Below are 22,503 nucleotides of genomic sequence, written 5' to 3' on the forward strand. Positions count from 1 at the left end.
TCTTCACTGCCCCGTCTGCATTTGGTCCACAAATTAAAGCATATTTATGCTCATCATGTCAAAGAGCATCGTGCCGAGAAAATAAATACAGTTGACCCCATGGCCCGACCATCGCATTAACAAATCGAAATAAAGGTGGTGTTGTGGCATATCTTGAGGTCTAATAAAAAGTTTCTGGTTCTCATACTTTAGCCTGACCACTCTAATCAAGGTCGGCTGAGTAGAAAAATGTGCATTACCCTCCCCCCCCCCCTCCCTCTACCTGAATACAGATATACATAGAGAACAATGAATAAAAACAAATAACATAAACAAAAAATCAACAGAAAGTAAAAGGTTTTTATTCACACTTTTTTACGCTTCTTTCGTGTTCTCCAAACTTCTTGCGTGCATCCATAACTCACTATACGCACGCTAAGCATGGACTAATTCTTTGTTAACTACTTCTCAGTTAAATTGGTAACAGTAACTAGCGATAAGCCTTTAATGATTTTTTTATGAACCAGTCAAGGTCTGAATGAGACCATGACTGTGTTACAGTAGAAAAACAAGAAAAGAAAAATGATACAAGACTGTAAAGGCCCTTTCAAAGATTTAAGTCTTATGTAGTAGTATCTATTCAATTAAGAGTCGAGGCTCGGTTACCTTTACTTTTCATTGTAATATTTAGAGCAGCCTTGTATGTGACATTGTTACTGATAAGGTTTGAAATAAAATTGCACTCGATTGGTTAAGATAGTGGAACGAGTCTGAGTAAAAAACCACTGCATTCCTGAATTACTCCCGACACACAATTTAAAATTAAAGTCTAATAAAAATTAACTACCACTGGAAGCTCTATGATGACAAACCTATCTTCACATAAACCTGTAAAGAGGGAAAAGTAGCGAATGAAAATTAACTTAAAGGACGAAAGTAATTTGGTGTGTGTCTCTATTTCTCCTCATCTTACCAATGATACGCTTTTCATCAAAGAAGATTTTTTCCCAAAGAAGTTCAATGGTTTTTTTTAAAAAAGGCAACAACAAAATTTCGCTGATCTTCTTGGAGCTAATCACTCCCTCGTTTGCATCTGGTAAAACAATAAGACTAATCGTGTTCGCGACCACCATGACGAAAAAACGAAAACAAAACAAAATCAAAGCTCCCTTTAACAAGATGTACGCACGACCTGGTATCGTATGACGAAGTTTCGTGTGATTTAGAAATACAACTAATATCATCATAAAAAGGAAATTCAAGATTTCAAGAGTGATTTGAAGAATGATTTTAACAACGGTTAATTTCGTTACATAACTGCATGTCGGAGTGATACGCAAACTATAACTGTAGATGCTGATTGAGGCACCTATCAAATAGAGTAAAAAGAATAAAATAAGGGTCCAAAAATTTGGAAGACGACACAGATCTTTTAAAACTCGTGAGGAACCGACAAATGATGGGGATTTTGCAACTATTCTCAGAAAAAGACAACAATTCACAATTTCTACTACGTTCAAGTAAATAGCCCTACTTATGCCTTTGGAAAGTTCTTTATCAAAGTTTATTTGCGACACTGAGGTGTTCGTCGAGTTTTCGCTCGAATGTTTCGCAAGGATCAAACTGAGATGTGTTATAATCAAAACCACCTCAGCTGACAAAAACAGTAAAAAAAAGCCAATTAGTGAGAACTGTTCACAGATTCTGTGTAGGCGACTTGTTGAATTGGCCTCTCGCACCAGCGGTGTGTTCTCATCAGCAGGTAAGCCGTTTGCTGTGTATTCACTAGCAGCAATTTCTGAGCTGTGACCTGCTTCTGTCGACATGTTTGCTTGAAAAAACCAACACAAAGTGGACAAGCCAACTTATTTCCGCAAAATCTGGAAAACGATAATCGAAACAGGCATAAATACAGCATATATCAGTAGCTTACACTCGACAAAGACACCATCACAGTAGAGAACTGAAGTAAGGTACAGGAACCGATCTGAGTTCTCAAGCACGACGTTCCATGTAAAAACAACAGAAGATGGGTCATGTTCTTTCAAGGTCAACAGAATAACAGGTGACAAATAACCTAGGTGATTTTATCATGATCCAGCGTTTGCACTCAGTTTGGAAAAGGGCAGGCAAGAGAGCCTCATGCAGAGACATCACGGCTCATACGAGGAGTTTGATCGATAAGGAATATTGGTACAGATGGAGTCGCTTTTTAAATGCTGGGTACATAGCTTTTTTATAACTCAAAAGTGCATGGAAGATCTATGAAATGATGGAAATGTTGGGATACTACAAGTTTGGAGAAAACATTACCACTATGAAACAAAATTGGAGAAAAAACACGACTTACGCAGTCTTTGAATAAAAAATGTCCTTTCAACTATTGACACGTCTTTTGTGAAGCGATTCCTGCATAATATAAAAAATATGTAACTTTGAAGTCAAGCTAAAGAAACCTCAGGATCCGTAACGAGAGCCTTATGATAGCCTTATGATAGCCTTATGATAGCCTTATGAAAGCCTTTCGTTCTTAAAACATGACAACGGAATCATTTGAAAAAGTCCACTGCTGAAATTACCTTGTATCGACGTCTTCAGTTTGGGATTCAACCTCAAGAATTGAGCTGAGGATGAGAAAAAAACATTTGAAAGGTAAGGAAATGAAACCTTTGTGTCGACTATGGGAAGCTATACTAAAGAGCTACAAGTCTGCAGTGTTGGAGTGTTCTTCTTTCCAGCTATTTTTATGTATTTATTTATTTATTTATCATGCATTGTGTTTTCTTTTCCATCAGAACGTACTGCGTGACGGAACTAAGGAGTAGGATCAGATGAATTATGCCGGCATAATTTTGGCCATATTACAGTCATAGAATCGAACATAATGCGGGCTAAAGGACTAAAAACTCTCAAATATTCCCTTGATGTAACAGTTCAACAATAGATAAATTCTGAGTAATTTCAACGGTGAGCCTCCTTCTTTTGCTTTCACCTAAGGAATTCGTTCAAGTAAAACATTGTGTTCTGAAATTTGGTAGGAATGAAGGTAGGAATTTGTTGGTAGGAGTGAGGGAGGGGAGGTTGAAGCTCTCTTAAAAGTTGTTATTACGTTGAGCAGGATTTTATGCATAATGCTATACCTTCAGGGGTGACTCTCAAAAGCATAATGCTCAAATTTCGAGTGCATATAATTTATTTGACCAAACTAAGGAGACTGCCGTGAAAGCGTCACAAACCAAAAATGTCACGCCATGTGACTAATTTTGTTCATCTCTTCAATCGTATCCACCCGTGCAAGCCTTTCATTTATTTAAACAAGGTATAAATCCAAAATTTGGTGAACAAAATGACTTGTTTATGTTCGTGGTAAGTAGATTTCTATACAGCAGGTTGCGCTACAAACACGATCGCTAACAATCGCATAAACAAGATCATCTCAACGTAACGCCATGTTACTAATTTTGTTCATCTCTCCAATCGTATCCACCCGTGCAAGCCTGTCATTTATTTAAACAAGGTAAACATCCAAAGTTTGGTGAACAAAATGACTGGTTTGTGTTCGTGGTAAGTAGATTTCTATAGAGCAAGTTGCGCTTCAAACACGATCGTAAACAATCGCATACAATCGCATAAAGAAGATTATCCTTGACTCCCCTATGCTTTCAGCATCGGTGCTGTTATGATAGTTAAACAAACGTTTGGCCTCGTTTCTAAAGGCTTTAATCTACAAAAACCTCGTGCTACATATACTTCACAAAATGGCGTCTTCACAGAACGAGTCCGCTGACATATGTGTTGACGGGCACTAAAAGGTATCGGTATCCCGGATTAACAATAACATCAACAATGTAAATTACGAGTACCGGTAAAGTTACTTAAATGAAGTTTCCAATGTTTGACTGTCACTACATTCACCCCTTCCTATAAATTGAGCCTATCTACAGGGCGGCGCTCTCGCTGTGATCTCCTCAATTCTGTGGGTTCTGGTTCTTTAGTTGGTTCTTGCGTCTTATCAACATGATGATCGTTGACGGGAGAAAACTCACTAGAAATATTGGGTTTAACGACTGGGAGCTGGATTGAAGAGGGTGGTTCTAGAAGTTCCACTTGACCACAAGGAGCCAGATTCTTGGTTGAAACTGTTGTTTCTCTGCCATTAGGATAACGAACGTGAGCGTAGTGAGTATTGGTCTGGAGAACATCAGCTTTTTCAACCAGAGGATCAAACTTACTATGTCGTACATGACGCTTTACATAAACAGGGCCAGGTTCAGCCAGCCAAGAGGGGATCGAACTACCTGTGGATGAACGGCGTGAAAAGTTCAGGAAACGTTCATGCGGAGTCTCATTCGTTGCGGTGCACAGAAGAGAACGGATCGAGTGCAACACATCTGGCAGGACCAATTGCCACTGTTCTACCTGAAGCTTCTTTGACTTAAGAGACGTTGTAATCGCCTTCCATACAGTGCCATTGTACCTCTCTACTTGACCATTACATGTGGGGTTATAACTGGTTGTACGACTTGTAGATACACCTTTGCTAGAGAGGAATTCCCGTAACTCTTGACTCATAAACGAAGCCCCTCTGTCAGAATGCACATAGGCAGGCATACCAAATAGAGAAAACAATGTGGTGAGACACTTTATAACGGTCGGAGTAGACACATCAGGGCAAGGGAAAACGAACGGGAACCGTGAAAACTCATCAACAACATTCAGGAAGTATTTGTTCTTGTCGTTGGAAGGAAGTGGCCCTTTAAAGTCAATGTTGATTCGTTCAAAGGGTTGGGTAGCTTTTATAAGTTGAACTGGGTCCGGGCGGTGGAATACCGGTTTACATTCACAACAGATTGGACAGGAGTTCACAGTCCTCCTAACATCTTCTAGAGAATAAGGCAAGTTCTTGACTCGAATAAAATGCCATAATCGGGTAATCCCAGGGTGACAGAGCGAATCATGGAGCTTGTAGAGAGCATCACTGACGCTAGAAGCACACGTGGCTCGTGAGAAGGTATCCGGTGCTACATTATCTCTGCCTGGTCGATACTCTATGTCAAAGCTATAGCAACTCAGTTCAATCCTCCAGCGCATTATCTTGTCATTCTTAATCTTTCCTTGATGACGCTGGTTGAACATGTAGGAAACTGACTTTTGGTCCGTTTTTAGAGTGAAGTGGGACCCGGTGAGAAAATGTCTCCAGTGCCTGACCGACTCAACTATTGCTTGAGCCTCCTTTTCTACAGCAGAGTGTTTCAGTTCACTACCTTGAAGGGTGCGGGAGAAAAAGGCTACAGGTCTGCCCTTCTGATTTAGGGTAGCGGCTAGCGCTACATCTGAGGCGTCTGTTTCCACCTCAAATGGAATACTCTCGTCTATGGCAGAGACAGCAGCTTTGGCAATGATCCTCTTTAAGTCTTCAAATGCTTTCTGTGCTTCAGAAGATAAAGGAAATGATCTACAGCTGGTTATGGGTTTAATTCTGTCGGCGAAACAAGGAACCCATTGATACAACCCATTGGAAGCAGGCTACACCGTTGGTTACACCGAAAGGAAGCCTGGTAAACTGATAAAGCCCACCTTTAGCTTCAAACGCAGTGTAAGGCTTGTCATCTTCTCTTAAAGGTATTTGATGATACGCACTCTGGAGGTCAAGGGTACTGAACACTTTGTACTGAGCTATTTCGTTGATCGTATCACTGATCCTCGGCAGCGGGAAAGCATCTAGTTGGGTGAATCTATCCATCCATACAATCGCATAAAGAAGATTATCCTTGACTCCCCTATGCTTTCAGCATCGGTGCTGTTATGATAGTTAAACAAACGTTTGGCCTCGTTTCTAAAGGCTTTAATCTACAAAAACCTCGTGCTACATATACTTCACAAAATGGCGTCTTCACAGAACGAGTCCGCTGACATATGTGTTGACGGGCACTAAAAGGTATCGGTATCCCGGATTAACAATAACATCAACAATGTAAATTACGAGTACCGGTAAAGTTACTTAAATGAAGTTTCCAATGTTTGACTGTCACTACAGGTGCGATCACTGGGAAGTGGAACATTCATTTCCTCAATTCGACTGCTCTATCTGACTCGTGCTATTTATGCAACACTTAGCGAAATATGAATATAGTAGCCCCGTTTGACCCAAACTTTGGATCACTCTTGAATCTCATTAGTGAAAGCGGCAAAAGCCTCCCTCTAATTAAGCGAGTTGCCACCATTTCATGAGGTACAAACACCACATATCTTTGATGGGTTCAGTATTTCTTACAGAACAATTGCTATTCATATATAAAGTAGCATTTTATTCCCAAGATCAAGAAATCATATGGTAATTGAACTGAAAACAACTCAATCGGTGACTAGATTTGCCGCTGTGATTGTTGTGAATTAATTCTTCCACAAGATGGCCACCTCCGTCCTAGTCGTGATCGTCCTTTCCTTCCCCGTTCTCAGCAGTCGTAATGATCATTTAAGATTCAATGTTTTTTTTTTTGGACAAAATTGCTATCAGTACTCATGGCCGATTTCTTATTCAATCAAATGCAAATTCAAGCGCGAAGGTGCTTGAGTCTGCAAAATGGTAATCGTCATTAAATGATGTGCTATTTGTTTATTCATCTCTTTTTTTTTCTTTCCAGCGGATGAGTGATCGGCTGCAAAAGTTCGAGCACAGGGTGCTTAAACTTTGAGCAATGTTAGCAGTCGTATCGAATTCTTAATTCGTCTTTAGATGAATCCTTGAACTTACTTTTGTTCGAGCATAGGGTGCTTAAACTTTGAGCCATGTTAGCAGTACTATCGAATTCTTAATTCGTCTTTAGATGAATCCTTGACTTACTTTTGACAAATAGTTACCGCTGTTGAACTCTAGTCCTTAAGAAATCGTTATCAGTAAGGCTTGTAAGAGGTATGGTTGACATCCCCGTAACATCAAGTGAACACTCGCATATAGGAAGTAGAACAACCAAAGCGAGCCAAAAAAGCGGAAAGAAGCTTTCCTCGGCGGGTTTGGCATTTGGGATTGTGGTGTGCTAAGAACTTTAGAGAATTATTTCGAGGGGTTTATAATCAAGGCCAACCACTATAGACCCAATTCCTCGCTTTAAATTACAGCTTTGAGTGTAAAACTTGCTATCTATTCAGATTTTGATAAGTTTTGCAAGAGGAAATACTCACAGTGTTGATCTGCAGCGGCCGGACTTTCTGTGAATCAAATCGTAACTGCGTCAAATCTGGACTTTCGCCAAAATTGTTCTTACCAAAATGAGACACTACGTCATACTTTGCTAACTGACTGAGCTAGGTTATTTAAAGATTACATGGGCGTACTTTCCAGAACAAACGGTTTATGAATAACTATTGTATCGGTTCTGACAGCTGTCAATCACAGTATTCGGAATGCACACGCGGTCCAAAAGAAAAGGGAGTTTTTCGGTAGTCGTGTATCGTCTTGAATGTTGATTATATATCGTTGTGTTTGCATCCAGAGTTTCAGTGTTAATTTAATCATTAACACCACATCTGGCGACGAGGATCAAGCATAAAACACACAGAGGGCACTCCAAAAAGATCTGAAGGGATATCCGAAGCGATTTCCAAAGAAATATCCAAAACAATTTCTAAAGGAGTAATTCGTCCTCAAGATTTCTCTGACCACTGATCATTCTCTCCTGAAGTCTTAGCAAACGATATGACCATTTAAGGTCCAAGGCTTTGTTAAGAAGTCGTTACTTCGACATAATTTCGCGGCGTAAAATCTCAAAACACATCGATCAATCTCTTCACTCTACGCAGCGCTTGCAGAAACGGCTATATATTCAGAGGAGATTTTGGTTAGGTTTTTTGAGATTTGCTAGAGAGAATATTTACCGCACTGATTTAGATCTGCCAAACTCTTCTGTAATTCAAATAGAAATTGCGTCAAATCTAGAACTTCCACCAAAATCAATTTGTCCTTACAAATATAACAGTTTGTGACATGCATTCCAGATCAGGTGACTGTTGAATTTACCGATTTCTTACTTCTTATTCAATCCCGATTATTAAATGACAAGTTTGACCGATTAAAGAATACCTGCACAGATGGAGTGAAACGCTTATAAACGTTGGGTATCGAGTTTTTTTGTTAACTTTACAGTACACTTACTGCATGGAAGATCAGTGAACTGACAAATTTGCTGAAATACTGCGAACCTAAAGAAAACATTACTACTATTAAACAAGTTTGGGAGAATAGCAAGGCCTTACTTTGAATCTTAGATTAAAATCCTGTTTAGCCCTGAATTTTTCTCGGGCTTTATTTCCACTACTGCCCAAGTAATGTTTATCACTGCCAAGGTCACTCTTACATGCATTTATCAGTCCGCAATTCACATTCGTGATTTTCATAATTTAAAAGTCCAAGTTAATAATGATATCAATAACCACTTCGACTGATCAAACAACGCGGAAAGACCCTAATTTCGATAAGTCGACTGACCCAAACTGGTCGTCAGAAGGTATGTCTCGACAAATCACGCTTTAAAAAGGTGTATCATATGTATATTGTACAACATCAAAAGATGATTCTCTCAACAAAACATTGAATATGACATTTCCGTATGCGCTTCAATTGGAGGTCAAATGAAAAACTTGAAACTCGAGTTTCCATCATCAAAACTATCTATATATCTGCTTTGCTTGCCCTGAAAATTGCATTATTGCATTAGTTTCTGTAGTTAAGAGTAATCGAGTCAGTCGAAATACATTTTGAATACGTTAAACATCACTTAAAACGGTTTGAACTATAATTACCTGATTGGATATGAAGAAAGAGAGTTATTCAGCTGATGCCTCCTCTTTGAGCCAATACCTTAAAAAATTAACAAACTACGATATGATTTGAATGACCCTCGGAAGGTTGAGTGATTTCAACTGAAATGAACTTGCATGAGAAATGAATTCGCACTCACATTTCCCTTGTTGAAATAAAGATAGTGTAAATGGTGATAACGATAACAGTAAATAAGAAAATGAGCATAAAAACTAGTATAACAATCGTTATTGTTATTGTTAATAACGTTACATAATTATATTATTATTATCTTCATGGATGGCGCTCACATCAGCTTAATTTCAGCCGGAATATCTTTATCCTGTGGCAAAGGTCGCATGGATATAAGAGTTGTGTTTCAAACACAAACACGACCGCTGCTTCGTCGACAATGACATTTCTGTTTACGAGATTTAGATCACTACACTTTTTGCCAGTGAAGTCTAGTCCGAAACCGAGCATCTTAGTGACCATAATTTACGTGTATTTACTTGGACAACTATTGGTAATTTACAAAGTCCCCTAAAATGATCAGGGCAAACCTCATGCGAAACCTGTTTCATCGCCTTGTCGAGGGATAGAAAAAATGGCTTATTCAATGACAATCTTTAACAGCTAAAAAATGCTTTGGTCCGTATGGTCCGCTTATTCCGCATATGTTTTGGTACAAGGCGAGCAGGAGGCAGCCAGACGAAGGAGGAAGCGTTTGGAGAAACACGATATGTCGTTCAGTGTTACTTTTTAGTCCTTGATTATTTCGAGGGGTTTATAATCAAGGCGAACAGCTATAGACCCAATTCCTCGCTTTATATTACAGCTTTGAGTGTAAAAATTGCTATCTATTAAGATTTTGATAAGTTTCGCAAAAGGACATACTCACAGTGTTGATTTGCACCGGTCTGACTTTCTGCGAATCAAATCGTAACTGCGTTCAAATCCTGGACTTTCGCTAAAATTGTTCTCACCAAAATAAGACATTACGTCATGTTTTGCTAACTCACCTTTTGGGCTTTAGATTTCACGTGTAGTGTCACGTGACTTGATGTAAACAAACCCCGAACCTCTTACCTCTTAAAACTCTTACTTAAAACCATTTTAATAATGGAGAGACTCACATGAACTATCATCTACAAGTATTGAACCGGAAAGCTCGTCAAGCAAAGCTCTTAATCCTGTAGAACATACCTGCAAGTATGTTTTCTCGTCATTCCACGAGCGTTAGAGGAATCGAACATCAGACCTGTGGATTCCGTGCTCCGAAGCTCTACCATCTACCTCTGAGCCACAGAGACTCTATGATTATCCATTTCATTATTCAAAGAGGCACTTGGTTCCATCAAATATTGTAAATAAAATCCGAATCGCAAAATCACATGTGCTTTTCATGTAAAGGTAGATTAATTCATCGACGAGTATTTATTAAAGTGTAGTCAGTTGTAATTAGAGCTAACTGCTCGGGAAAGGTCGACTAAATAGAAAAATGTGACCACAACTTTCCCGTCGACATTAAGCAATCTAATGTTACTCCCCTCCCCCCAACTCTCCCCCTCCCTCTACCCGAATACGGAAACTGATAAAATTTCAAAAAACACATAATTTTACTTGATTGGCTAAGAGAGTGGCGCAATCTGTCTCAATCACAGACTAGTCTTCGTGAAAAGCAATGCATTCCATTACCAGTGGAAAACTCAATGATGACAAACCTACCTTTACACAAACCTATAAAGACAATAAAAAGGAAGCAAACCACAATTTAACAATGAAAGGAATTTTGTCTGCGCCTTTATTTTTCTAATCTTATTAATGATATTCTTTTCATTGAAGACAATTTTTCCCAAAGGAGTTCAATTATCTTTTTGCAAAATTGCAATATCAAAAATACGTTAAGGATGGAAGCCTTCTTCACTGCCCCGTCTGCATTTGGTCCACAAATTAAAGCATACTTATGCTCATCATGTCAAAAAGCATCGTGCCGAGAAAACGAATACAGTTGACCCCATGGCCCGACCATCGCATTAACAAATCGAAATAAAGGTGGTGTTGTGGCATATCTTGAGGTCTAAAAAAAAGTTTCTGGTTCTCATACTTTAGATTGACCACTCTAGTCAAGGTCGACTAAGTAGAAAAATGTGCCTTCCCCTCCACCCTCCTTCCACCCGAATACAGATATACATAGAGAACAATGAATAAAAACAAATAACATAAACAAAAAATCAACAGAAAGTAAAAGGTTTTTATTCACACTTTTTTACGCTTCTTTCGTGTTCTCCAAACTTCTTGCGTGCATCCATAACTCACTGTACTCACGCTGAGCATGGACTAATTCTTTGTTAACTACTTCTCAGTTAAATTGGTAACAGTAACTAGCGATAAGATACTTCGATGATTTTTTTTATGAACCAGTCAGGGTCTGAATGAGACCATGACTGTGTTACAGTAGAAAAACAAAAAAAGAAAAAATGATACAAGACTATAAAGGCCCTTTCAAAGATTTCAATCTTATGTAGTAATTTCTATTCAATTAAGAGTCGAGGCTCGGTTACCTTTACTTTTCATTGTAATATTTAGAGCAGCCTTGCATGTGACATTGTTATCGATAACGTTTCAAATAAAATTGCACCCGATTGGTTAAGATAGTGGAGCGAGCTGTCTTTATCACAGTCTGAGTAAAAAACCAATGCATTCCTGAATTACTCCCGACACACAATTTAAAATTAAAGTCTAATAAAAATTAACTACCATTGGAGGCTCAATGATGACAAACCTATTTTAACATAAACCTGTAAAGAGGGAAAAGCAGCGAATGAAAATTAACTTAAAGAACGAAGGTAATTTGGTATGTGTCTCTATTTCTCCTCATCTTACCAGTGATACACTTTTTATCAAAGAAGATTTTTTGCCAAAGGAGTTCAATGATTTTTTTGCAAAATGGCAATAACAAAAGTTCGCTTATCTTCCTGGCCCGCGCCCTTTCCTCGTTTACAGTTATTACAAGAATCAAAGTAGTAGTGCTACCGACCACTTCCACGAAAAAACGAAAACAAAACAAAATAAAAGCTCCCTTTAACAAGATGTAGGCCCGACCTCTTATCGTATGACGAAGCTTAATTTGATTTTGAAATATAACTAATATCATCATAGAAAATAAACTAAAAATTATAAGAATCATTCTAGCCATCATTAATTCAATAAAATAACAGCATTTATTAATCATGTTCGAACTACAAACTGGTACACACTCCTTGTACACTCCAAGTACCCTATGGAAACTAATTGAGGCGCCTATTAAATAGAGTAGACAAAATAAAAGGGTCCAAAAATTTGGCAGACAACACAGATCTTTAAGAACTGTTGAGAAACCGACGAACGATGGGGATTTTACAATGATTCGCAGGAAAAGACAACAACAAAGACATACTAGGTAATATAGGGAATATACCCTTTCGTGGAGATGGGACTTTCTTCTAAGTTTTCCTTAAGAAAAAAGATAATATTTGTCACGAGAAAAACCCCCTCAGCGGACAAAAACATTAAGAAAAAAACCAAGTAAGAAATGGCGATAGTTGAAATGTTCACAGAGTCTGTGTTGGCGAGATGTAGAATTGGCCTCTCGCACCAGCGGTGTGTTCTCATCTGCAGGTAAGCTGTTTGCTCTGTATTCACTCGCAGCAATTTCCGAGCTGTGATTTGTTTCTTTCGGCATGTTTGCTTGAAAAAAACCAACACAAACTGGACAAGCTAACGTATTCCCGCAAAATCTGGAAAATTATAGTCCAAACATCCATAAATGCAGTATATATCAATTCTTACACTCGAATGTCGCATGACACAGGAGAGAACTGAAGTAAGGTACAGAAACTGATCTGAGTTCTAAAGCACGACGCTCCATGTAAAATCATCAGAAAATGGGCCATGCGCTTCCAGGGTCAACAGAATAACAGATAGGTGTCCAGCCTAACCCTCAGGTCTCATGATCCAGCATCTAAACGCAGTTTGGAAAAGCCTCGTGCGGAGACGTCACGGCTCGTATGAGAAGTTTGATCGATGAAGGAATATTGGTACAGACGGAGTCGCTTTTTAAACGCTGGCTACGAAGCTTTTATAAACTCAAAAGTGAATAGAACATCTATGAACGGATGAAAATGTTGGGATAATTCAAGCTTGGAGAAAATACTACCACTATATAAGCAAAATTGGAGAAAAAACACGACTTACGTAATATTTGAATAAAAAATGACCTTTAAACTATTGTCACGTCTCCTGTGAAGCGATACCTGTATAAAATTGTAAGAAAAACCGTTGAAGTCAAGCTAAATAAAACTGGGGATTCATAACGATAGCCTGATATGATATTAAACCACGACGACGAAATAATTTGAAAAAGTCCACCGATGAATTTATCTTAAAAACGACGTCTTTAGTTTGGGATTCAACCTCAAGAACTGAGCAGAGGATGAGACAAAAACATTTGAAAGGAAAGGAAATGAAACCTGTGTGTTTACTATCGAAAGCTATACTAAAGGGCTACAAATCTGCAGGGTGCAAGTATTCTTTTTTTGCAGCTATTGTTTTTGTCATGCACCGTGTTTTCTTTTCCATCAGAGCGTACTCAGCGCGTGACGGAACTTAATACATTAAGGACAGCTGCCTCTCGTTTCATATTGCATTGGAAATGGAATGCGGGAATGTGTTCAATAAGGTGAGATAGTGCACACTATTAACATTATCCCAACAGTTTGAAAAGAACAGATTAGCCGTATTTTCTTGTTAGGTCTGTCAAGGCAGATCGTTGAGCCACAAAAAAAAGCTGAGATCAACACTAAAAAAAAGATAACAAAGAACTTAAGGGCAATTGCAGTGCTTTTATTTAAAACCAACCAACCCAGTTAGAGAATCTACAGCGAAAGGGATCAAACGAACGAAAAAAGCAATTTCCATTCCCAGAAGACGCACATCCAAAAGAGCCGTTGTGGGTACATGCTCTTGCTGTAAGGCAACCTCTTTCGCCTTTCTTTACAAAAACTTTATAAGTATTATTGGAGCAGATCCCATCTGCTTGTTCCAGTTTCTTCTTGTCTTTTTTCTTAACGCATTCATGAAATCCCCTTCGGCTACGTCAAAATGTATGTGACGTCAATTAAGGCATGGCCTCATCCTCTGATGACACGTCTTCTTTGAGGCGATAGTTTTAGAAAAAAATAAATTTAACTCAGTATTCATTACCAGAACAAGTCAATCTAAAGAAAGCTCGGGATCCATAATGACAGTGACTGTCTCATCAAAACGGAATCATTTGAAAAAGTCTGAGAATTTACGTTGTAATGACGCCATCAGTCTGCCATTCAACCTCAAGGACTGAGCTGAGGACGAGACAAAACATTTGAAAGTTCAGCAAATGAAACCTTCGTGGTAAACTTGCAAGTTAGAAACCTATATTAAGGGACTCTAAGACTGCAGAGTATAAATATAATTTTCAACAGCTATAGTTTGCGTAACATTTTTTTCCATCAAAGCCGATTGCATGACGGAACTGAGGAGACTACGGTGCATGGGTCACCCAACAAGAATCTCACGCCATTTTACGATTTTTTTCTAAAGAATAAGCTTAGCCTCGAGACATGCTTCTACCGCTAGAATAGACCGAGGCTTCGGTTTTGAGAGAATATTCGGTACTTTATTGTTTTCAACATGACAACAATTCCTCGTCGAAGCTCCATCAAACACGCTACCTGAAACCGAGCTGTTTACTTTGCCTGTGATCTTACTTATTTCTCAAAACTTCTCTTCTCTTCGCTTCGGTTTTTTTGTCACCTCCGATCACAGCTTTGCTGCGTCACGTAAAGAAAATCAACGTAATGACTCCCTTGCGTTGATTTTACCGTAAGTTCTCTTATTGATGGGAATATGGTAAGAGCGAGAGAGCACATTAGAAGCGGTAACATCATTCCGGCCTTCCACTTTGGCTGTCTGGGTTGTACTTTCGGTGAACGGTGGCTCGATTAAAGCATAAGTAATCTGAGTATTTTCAATCGCTGCACCGTTCTTTTTTATTACGTGTTCAAATAAAATACCTTCGCTTGCAGAAAATTTAACTATTTACAACCAAAGAGCATTTAAAAGAGAGTCACTTGCCACGTCGCCTTTTTCGTTCTCAGCTATTTAAAATCAAGGCGAAACTAAATCCACTCCGGGACTTCCCCCAAGAACAATTCGCTCAAATATAGTTCATTAGATCATAAACTAAATGTAACGAGATAGCTCCACTTGCCTCTTTGTTCTGAGGAAATTTAAGCTGAATTTGGCAGATAAATTACTACCTTTTCTAGAAAGTTGGATTACAGTCGGAACAAAGAACAGGCAGAAAAGGTAAAGTGCATCTAGAATCTTTTCTCTTTTTTTGTCACGCAACCGCAATAAATAAATAAATAAGAGAAGTTCCTAATCATTGACTACCCAGCTTGAGCCGATCTAAAGCTGTAACTGGCCTGAGCAATTCACAAGCTTCGCTTTTGGTTTTGAGGCAACTCCGATTCTGTTTTTGTCTTGTTACCGCAGTGAACTGCAAAATAAGTTGTCGCCGTTTGACCGTGCGTCAGTTGAACTTCCAACAAAAAAAAAATTCTTGAGTCATTAAATATTTAACTGCCGAGAAGTTCGTGCAATTTTCAGCCGATTTGTCCGTGGAAGGTCTGCGTGAATACGCAAGCAGAAGCTCTCGGTCGGAATGAAACATTTTGCCTCTTTCTCCTTTAAAAATCTAACCCTATTAATGGGCTGATATTTCAGCACGTAAAATGTCCATATGAAATATCTAATATCCTTTGCTGATGTCACAGGGGTGAGTTTCAAAGTTGATTCCCTTGATTAAACCAGGTTGGGGTGTGAATAATTCATCTAAAAAGTAGTGCTCCTCCTGTTGATGAGACTGTGACAAATTTTAACATTTTCTAAAGGAAGTTTGGTGAGGGGGTGCGATGTTACACAGAGAAACGGTTTAGCCTTACGGGCTTAAAATATCCATTTACGGTCTTTATACTTCAGTCTGCGCAAGAATTTTCGCTCTTTAATAATGATATAGCTGATAACAAAGATCATCTAATGAAGTAGCTTACAATAATTATCCTATTCCCTGAAAAATAAAAATAGATGGATAACTGAAAGCTTCTGATTTATTTTTATAAGCAATTTCTTTGGTAACGTACTTAGTTCAACCCACTATGCGCATTTTTTAACCAGAGGAAAAAATAGTAGAATAATGAATTATATTACTTCCTTTCATTCCAATCATGTGCTAAGTGTGCATAATAAACGTTTAGTGACTAAAACATTGATCATGATCAATTACTTTACAAATAAAGTTCTAGCTCAAACTGAGATGCTTTTTTCTCTTCAACCACAATTGCAAATTGCAAATCAATAGCTCCCATTTGGATCATTTGTTTTCCTCCGCCAGGGTTACGCACATTGTTCCCTTGAAATATATCCTTTTTATCTCCATATTGTTCGTCAAATTATTTGATGTAAAAAGCGTAAAAAGCGGAAGAATGTCGGTTCTCATCATTTTGGCTTGAAATCTCACCAATGATGCACTTTTCATTACAAAATAATTCAAATAGTACGCGCGCTCTGATTGGCCATAAAACCATTTTACATAAGCGTATGTAAACACGGTTTTCGTTCCTCTTTCATTAGTTATTTTATAAAAGAAATGTAATCGATAAGCTTCACGTCGTGGTTTCCTACGCTTATCTCGTGTTCTCCCAACCTCCCGCGTGTTTACATCAGGCTATGTAAACACGGAAACCACTTTTCATTTCTTCATTGTGGAGTATTTTTGTCCAGAGAAGTTCTATTACTTTTTGGAAAAATGGCAGTGGCAAAAATTGGCCAACCGACACTGACTAATCACTTGTTTTCCCAAGAAAAAGATATATGGAAAATTCGACGTTTAGCCAAGAGATGGCGAAACAAGAGCAAAAAAACAACTAATGCTATTTTCAGCAATACATACGTGCACTGACTACGACTGATATTTCGTATGTTCGTGTAATTCAGAAACCCAATAAATATGGTCATAAAAAAAGAATGGATAACTGCTATCACAATTTCAACAATTTCTAAGCCAACTTAATCACAGTCTAATTCTCTCAACTCGTAAAAATAATTGACATTGATAACTGTAAGTAATGCACCCAGCGAGTAAAGTGCAAGTAGAATTACCAAGGTTTAAAACTTCAGCAGGTGATTCAGATTCCTACAAACTATTGAAAGGCCGAGAAAAATCTGTGATTTGACAACGATTGCCGTAAATATTATGTAGTTCAATATTCCAAAAAAATTATACGCGATTGCAAATTTTAAAAATCTCTTCATGTTAACAAACAGAGGTACATGGTTCACTTCTTGATTGTAGTTGGATCGCATCAGTCAATGAGGTATCTCCCTACTTTCTTTTGAGTAATTATAGGATCAGCGAAATCCAAAAGAAAGTCATGCAAAAAATTAACATAGCCCCTTGAGCAAGGGAAAAACCGATAGTACAAATCTGAAAGGAAACAGCATTGAGAGAGGCAGCGTTGACGATTTGATAAAACAGTCACAGGCATTAGCGGGGCTGTCTCGTCTGGGTGCCTGATGTCTACCTGGGGGTCAGCAGACGTAAAACTTCCGCTATCTTCCATTGTTAACGTATCGATACAGCTTGGGCCAGTGTCTGCCACCATGAAATCAGTCTAATCGCACAAAGGTTGGCGCTGAAGATGAAAATTTAAAAGCTGTAAAGAAGTTGATATTTGTATATGACCGCAATCGATCGAGTACCCGTGATTCTGAACATAATTGCAGTAGTACACCCCGAATATTTTAGAACAAGTAAGGTTGGGAGCATCAAATAATCTCAGAATACCTTAAGAACCTAGAAAATGCCACCCAATATAGCTTGTATAATTGAGACTGACTGTTCCAGATACGAATATGTGAATACGAAAAATCCATACGGTGTCCATAAGCTCATGACGTTGGTCTTCTCTGACAAATAAAAAGAGAAACCAGCCTACTTAAAATTGTTGGGGAAAATAATACGTTCTAGAAACTTACAGTTACGAGACGACAGTTATGTGACTCATGCTATTCATACAACACCTACATATAGCTAGCGTAACATGAATATCAAGCTGGCAGTTATGTCTAACCCAACATTTGAGTAATTCATAACTTTCATTATCGTAAGTAAATATCTTCGTCATCATCATCATCATCGTCTTTTATTTGCCTTATTTATACAATACAAAATATTTATTTACAGCGGTTATAGCTAGAAGGCGAGAAGACCCAGGAAGCTTACATTAATAAATAAAGTAAAGAAAAAGTGCTGCGAATGTGCGACTAAGCCAATTCAGTGATTATTTAAGTAAAAAATCTTGCATTTTCGTCTTAAAACTAAGAAGGTTTGATGAAAGAGCGACTGAAACAGAGGAGACTTCAAATTAAATTTTAGGACCTTAGTATATAGAGAATTGTAAATTGCTTGAGATTTGTACGGCACAAATGCGTTCGATAATTACGGGCTGTTCTGGTACCATAGTTGTGAATTTGGCTATTCGTTACAAAAAGATTGAGAAGTACTAGAGGCAATAACTTTTTTCTATAATAAAACATGAATTTGGCGATTTCAAACGTACTGACTTGGAAAATATCTAAAATTCCTAGTTTGGAGAATAAAGGAGTGGCGTGCTAAGGTGTTGAACATGAATGACATCGCTCGTATGTTACATGTACAATTATGGGCAAATCACAAATCCTGTTACCTTTGACCCTCGGCACAATATCTACCTTTGTCATCAGAAAATTTGCAAACTTTGCGCCTCTTTGGTCCTGGCTTTACTTGGTTTTATTTTAGGAGTTTTGCTCCTTTTTAATCAATGTTTCATGACCAGCGGTTAACTCATCTTTATTCGAAAAAAAATCTGCTCTAAAGGGCGAGTGTTCGACAAAGGCGAGTGTTCAACCAAAGGCATTAAGATCTCCGAATCCCAGCGGAGCAGGTTACCGCGAGAAGGTCGCTGGAAGATTTGTGACAAATCAATTGTTGGTGAACTTTTTAACGAAATACCTTTTCTCAACAACTCGCCAGCTTTGCATGATTTTAAATTCGTTTGATTGGAAAAACTAAGTTTAAGTATTTGACTTGAATCCGATCGAAACAAACAAACAAAAAATCATTTTCGACCAAAGTTGACCTGGAAGGCAGTCTTCTTCAAACGAAGGCCCTGCTCTATTGATTGATTTTTTTTTTAATTCCGTCGTCAAACCTAGAGAACATTCGGATGTGGCATTATTACTCAAAGTTCACCTCATCTAAACTCTTGGAAGCTTCAAATTTAAGTTTCAAATTACTTATAACTGGACATGGTTTGATGCTACTCTGGTTTACAGATTTAATGAATGTAACCAAAGAAGGCTTAGCAAACGATATGACCATTTAAGGTCCAAGGCTTTGTTAAGAAATCGTCGTGATTTCGCGGCGCAAATTTCAAAACAGATCGATCAATCTCTTCAATCTACGCAGCGCTTGCAAAAAGCTTCATATTCAGAAGAAATTTTGGTTCAGAAACTTTAGTAAATTTTAGTTCAGTTTCCTAATATTTGCTACAGAGAATACTCACCGCGTTACTAATTTAGATCTGTTAGTTTCGAAACGCGTAACTTGTGTACTTTTCGGTTAGGTTTGTTCCGGTCTATTATTTCTTCGTTGGTTAATGATTATTACTTAATAAGTTTTTTATTTCGATCAGTTTCATTTAAGCACATGTACCAGATATTATATTTCATATTTCATCGCTATAAGTTGCTGACGACGCCACTTATTTTGTCTGGTATTCACTTACGATCCGTTATCGGCGATTTATCTACAATCATTAGGAACTAGACCAAAGTAAGTTTTCTTTATTTCTCATTTAAGATATTTCCCTTTTTTTATATTCTATCGATTTATTTCTCGCTCTCAATTCACTTTATAATCGCTTCATTGTTAATTAGGCTAGTGTTACATTTCTCAGGGATATTTTCTTAGTTTGGTTTCCGCTGCATTTTCTTTTAGTTCGAACCACACAAATTCAGCTACAACGTTACCATCAATCGTAACTACGCTATCTTCAATCTTACTTCGCCCTTTTCATCTGCGATTTCACACCGATCTTCTTATTTTCGTTTGTAATTTTGATTACGTGCTTCATTTGATTAAACCGTGATTTATATTGTGCGTTCAGGTTGTCTTCTCCGCTACACTAGTAACCTTTGAAGGTTACAAGATCTGCCAGACTGTTTTGTAAATAAAATAGAAATTGCGTCAAATCTGGAACTTCCGCCCAAATTAATTTGTCCTTACAAATACAACACCTTGCGACATGCATTCCAGATAAGGTGACTGACTTAGTCGATTTCTCTTTCAATCAAATGCAAATTTAATCCTGACCATGTCTCGGGTCTGCAAAATAGCAATTGTTGTTAATAAGGTATGCGACTTGTTTATTCACCAATTTTTTTTCCTAGCGAGGGAGTGATCGGCTGCAAAAGGTGCTTAAATTTTGAGCGAAGTTGGCAGTAGTAGCGGATTCTTAATTCATCTTTAGATGAATCCTTGAAATTGAGAGACTTACTTTGACAAATAGTTACCACTGTTAAATTATAGTCTTAAAAAATCGTTACCAGCAAGGCTTGTGAGGGGTCTGGTCGATTCTCCGTAAAATGAAGTGAACACTCACGTTTGGGAAGTAGAACAATCGAAAAAAGACAAAACAACAAAGGAACAAATATAAATAGATTCCCGGTTGTTGAAGTCACCCATCCAAGCTGCAGAACCACTTCAGCCAATAATAATGTAATCTCGAGTTCTTTAATGCTGCTCCAGGGCAGGCAACTTATTGCGGCATATCGCGAAAACTAAGAAGTATAAGTTGCTTGCACTTAGATCAACTCCTCGGCAGATATTTATGATATTTTGTCGCTCATGAAAACTGATGTCTGCACGAAAGAAAGGTCGACTGTGTGTAGAAAACCGTAACCACAACTGTCACAAGACGGCAAAGATTAATCTAATGTGGTCAAAAACGTCACTAACAAAATATCAAATACCCTCTCGTTGTTGAAAGGCAGACAATTTGACCTGAAGCGTTGCTATTTTGCTGAAATGTCAATATAAAAAAACAGACTCCCATGGAGGGATTACAATTTGTATAAATGTTGTGGTTTACATCTTCATAGGTTATACAAAGACTATACAAACAATCTATGTTCAGCCTTTCTTCCTGACTAGACATCCTGAAGGCCATTACGGTTTAACCAGGGGTTGCAATGAAATTAAACCGCTTATCGGCGGTCTACCATCACCAGCTACGTCAGTATCCTAAATTCTGCCAAAGATGTGCCCATCATCACGGAGTATTTTGCTCCAAAGGAGTCCAGTCCCCATTTTGTAGAATGGCAGGTACAGAAACATACTGACACTGTTTGTAATAGCACCTTTCTCCTTCGATAATCTTTCCTTTGCGCCAGCAAGCAAACATAAAATTACAGTGAGATGAAATGTTGTAACAATCAGATTAGCAAGCAATCGAACAAAAAAGACAGTCAGAGCTCCCTTAAATGTCGATGTTTCACCTTGTACAAGGTCACAAATTTTCGTCTGATTAAGTGCTCCCAGCATGATCGTCTGTGACAAAGCACTTATAACAAACGTAACGCTAAGTGCAGTAGTTAATGGAAAGCTGTACATGAAGACAAAAGGGGAAACAATTTCAACAATGTTACCTGAGAGGGTGAGAAAAAAACAAAACAACAAGGTCCAGAATCTTGGTAAACGACTCAGATTTTTCATCATTGTGGAGCAACCTATAAAGAGCGGTGAAGTAACTATCACTCCGAGAAAAATCCAACAATTCAAGGTGTCAAGAGAATTCAAGGTCATTAGTGTTATGGAATATGTCTTTGTCATGTTTAAATAGGAAACATCCTCTAGTTGATCTTCAGAAGTATTTCTTTTTCCATCATTAACTGGCCCTTGAGTTGCATTTTTAGATGTGAAAATAGGTGAAACAATTTTCCAATATTCGTAAATATAAAAACCAACAGCAGCTATTTCAGCAAGTAAGAAAAATGAGTATGACATTTTGAGATTCCAACGGAGGGGAGAGTGCTTCCATATTATTCGTGGTCTGTCGTCTGGTATCAGTGAAGGATTGTCCTCATCTCCAGCCATGATACCTGTGAATCGTAAACAAAGAGTAAACATTGAACAATTTGCACTTTAAAGTTAATTAAAGCTCAAACAAAGTTGTGCCTAACTTCCTGAGGCATTTACAACTGACATCCAATTAAAAAACAACAACAACAAAGAAAATAATACCACAAGTTGCAAGCTAAACAGACTTATATAAGAAATCATAAAAATTAAAGTAACAAAAGACATATGAATTATCCTTGATGAAAAAAACTGGCCTGACTCTTCTTGTACGTAGTCAGAATAAATTATTTACACTGTTGTGTTCTAATCCTGGCTCGTCAAGGATCGGACTCGTCACTGGTTGTGTGTCACTTCAAAATCCAAATTAATTTGATTAAATTTAAAACATCAGTGATATGTCGATGGAAATACAAGAGTCTTGCTGAATTAAATGCAACTTTGTATCAATCACTAATTCCTATCATTT

The 22,503-nt window shown here is 38.0% G+C and overlaps 1 long non-coding RNA gene across 1 annotated transcript; it reads right to left on the reverse strand.

The window, feature by feature from the left end:
• Positions 1-319: 319 nt before the first annotated feature.
• Positions 320-9,768, reverse strand: LOC136280517 (uncharacterized). The gene is made up of 5 exons (XR_010717271.1): positions 9,678-9,768; positions 8,779-8,836; positions 2,559-2,603; positions 2,330-2,388; positions 320-1,859 (listed from the first exon to the last, which is right to left on the reverse strand). It is a non-coding gene; the product is annotated as an uncharacterized lncRNA (long non-coding RNA).
• Between the last annotated feature and the right edge of the window lie 12,735 nt (positions 9,769-22,503).

The sequence above is a fragment of the Pocillopora verrucosa genome, chromosome 4, assembly GCF_036669915.1.
Source record: "Pocillopora verrucosa isolate sample1 chromosome 4, ASM3666991v2, whole genome shotgun sequence".
Lineage (NCBI taxonomy): Eukaryota > Metazoa > Cnidaria > Anthozoa > Scleractinia > Pocilloporidae > Pocillopora > Pocillopora verrucosa.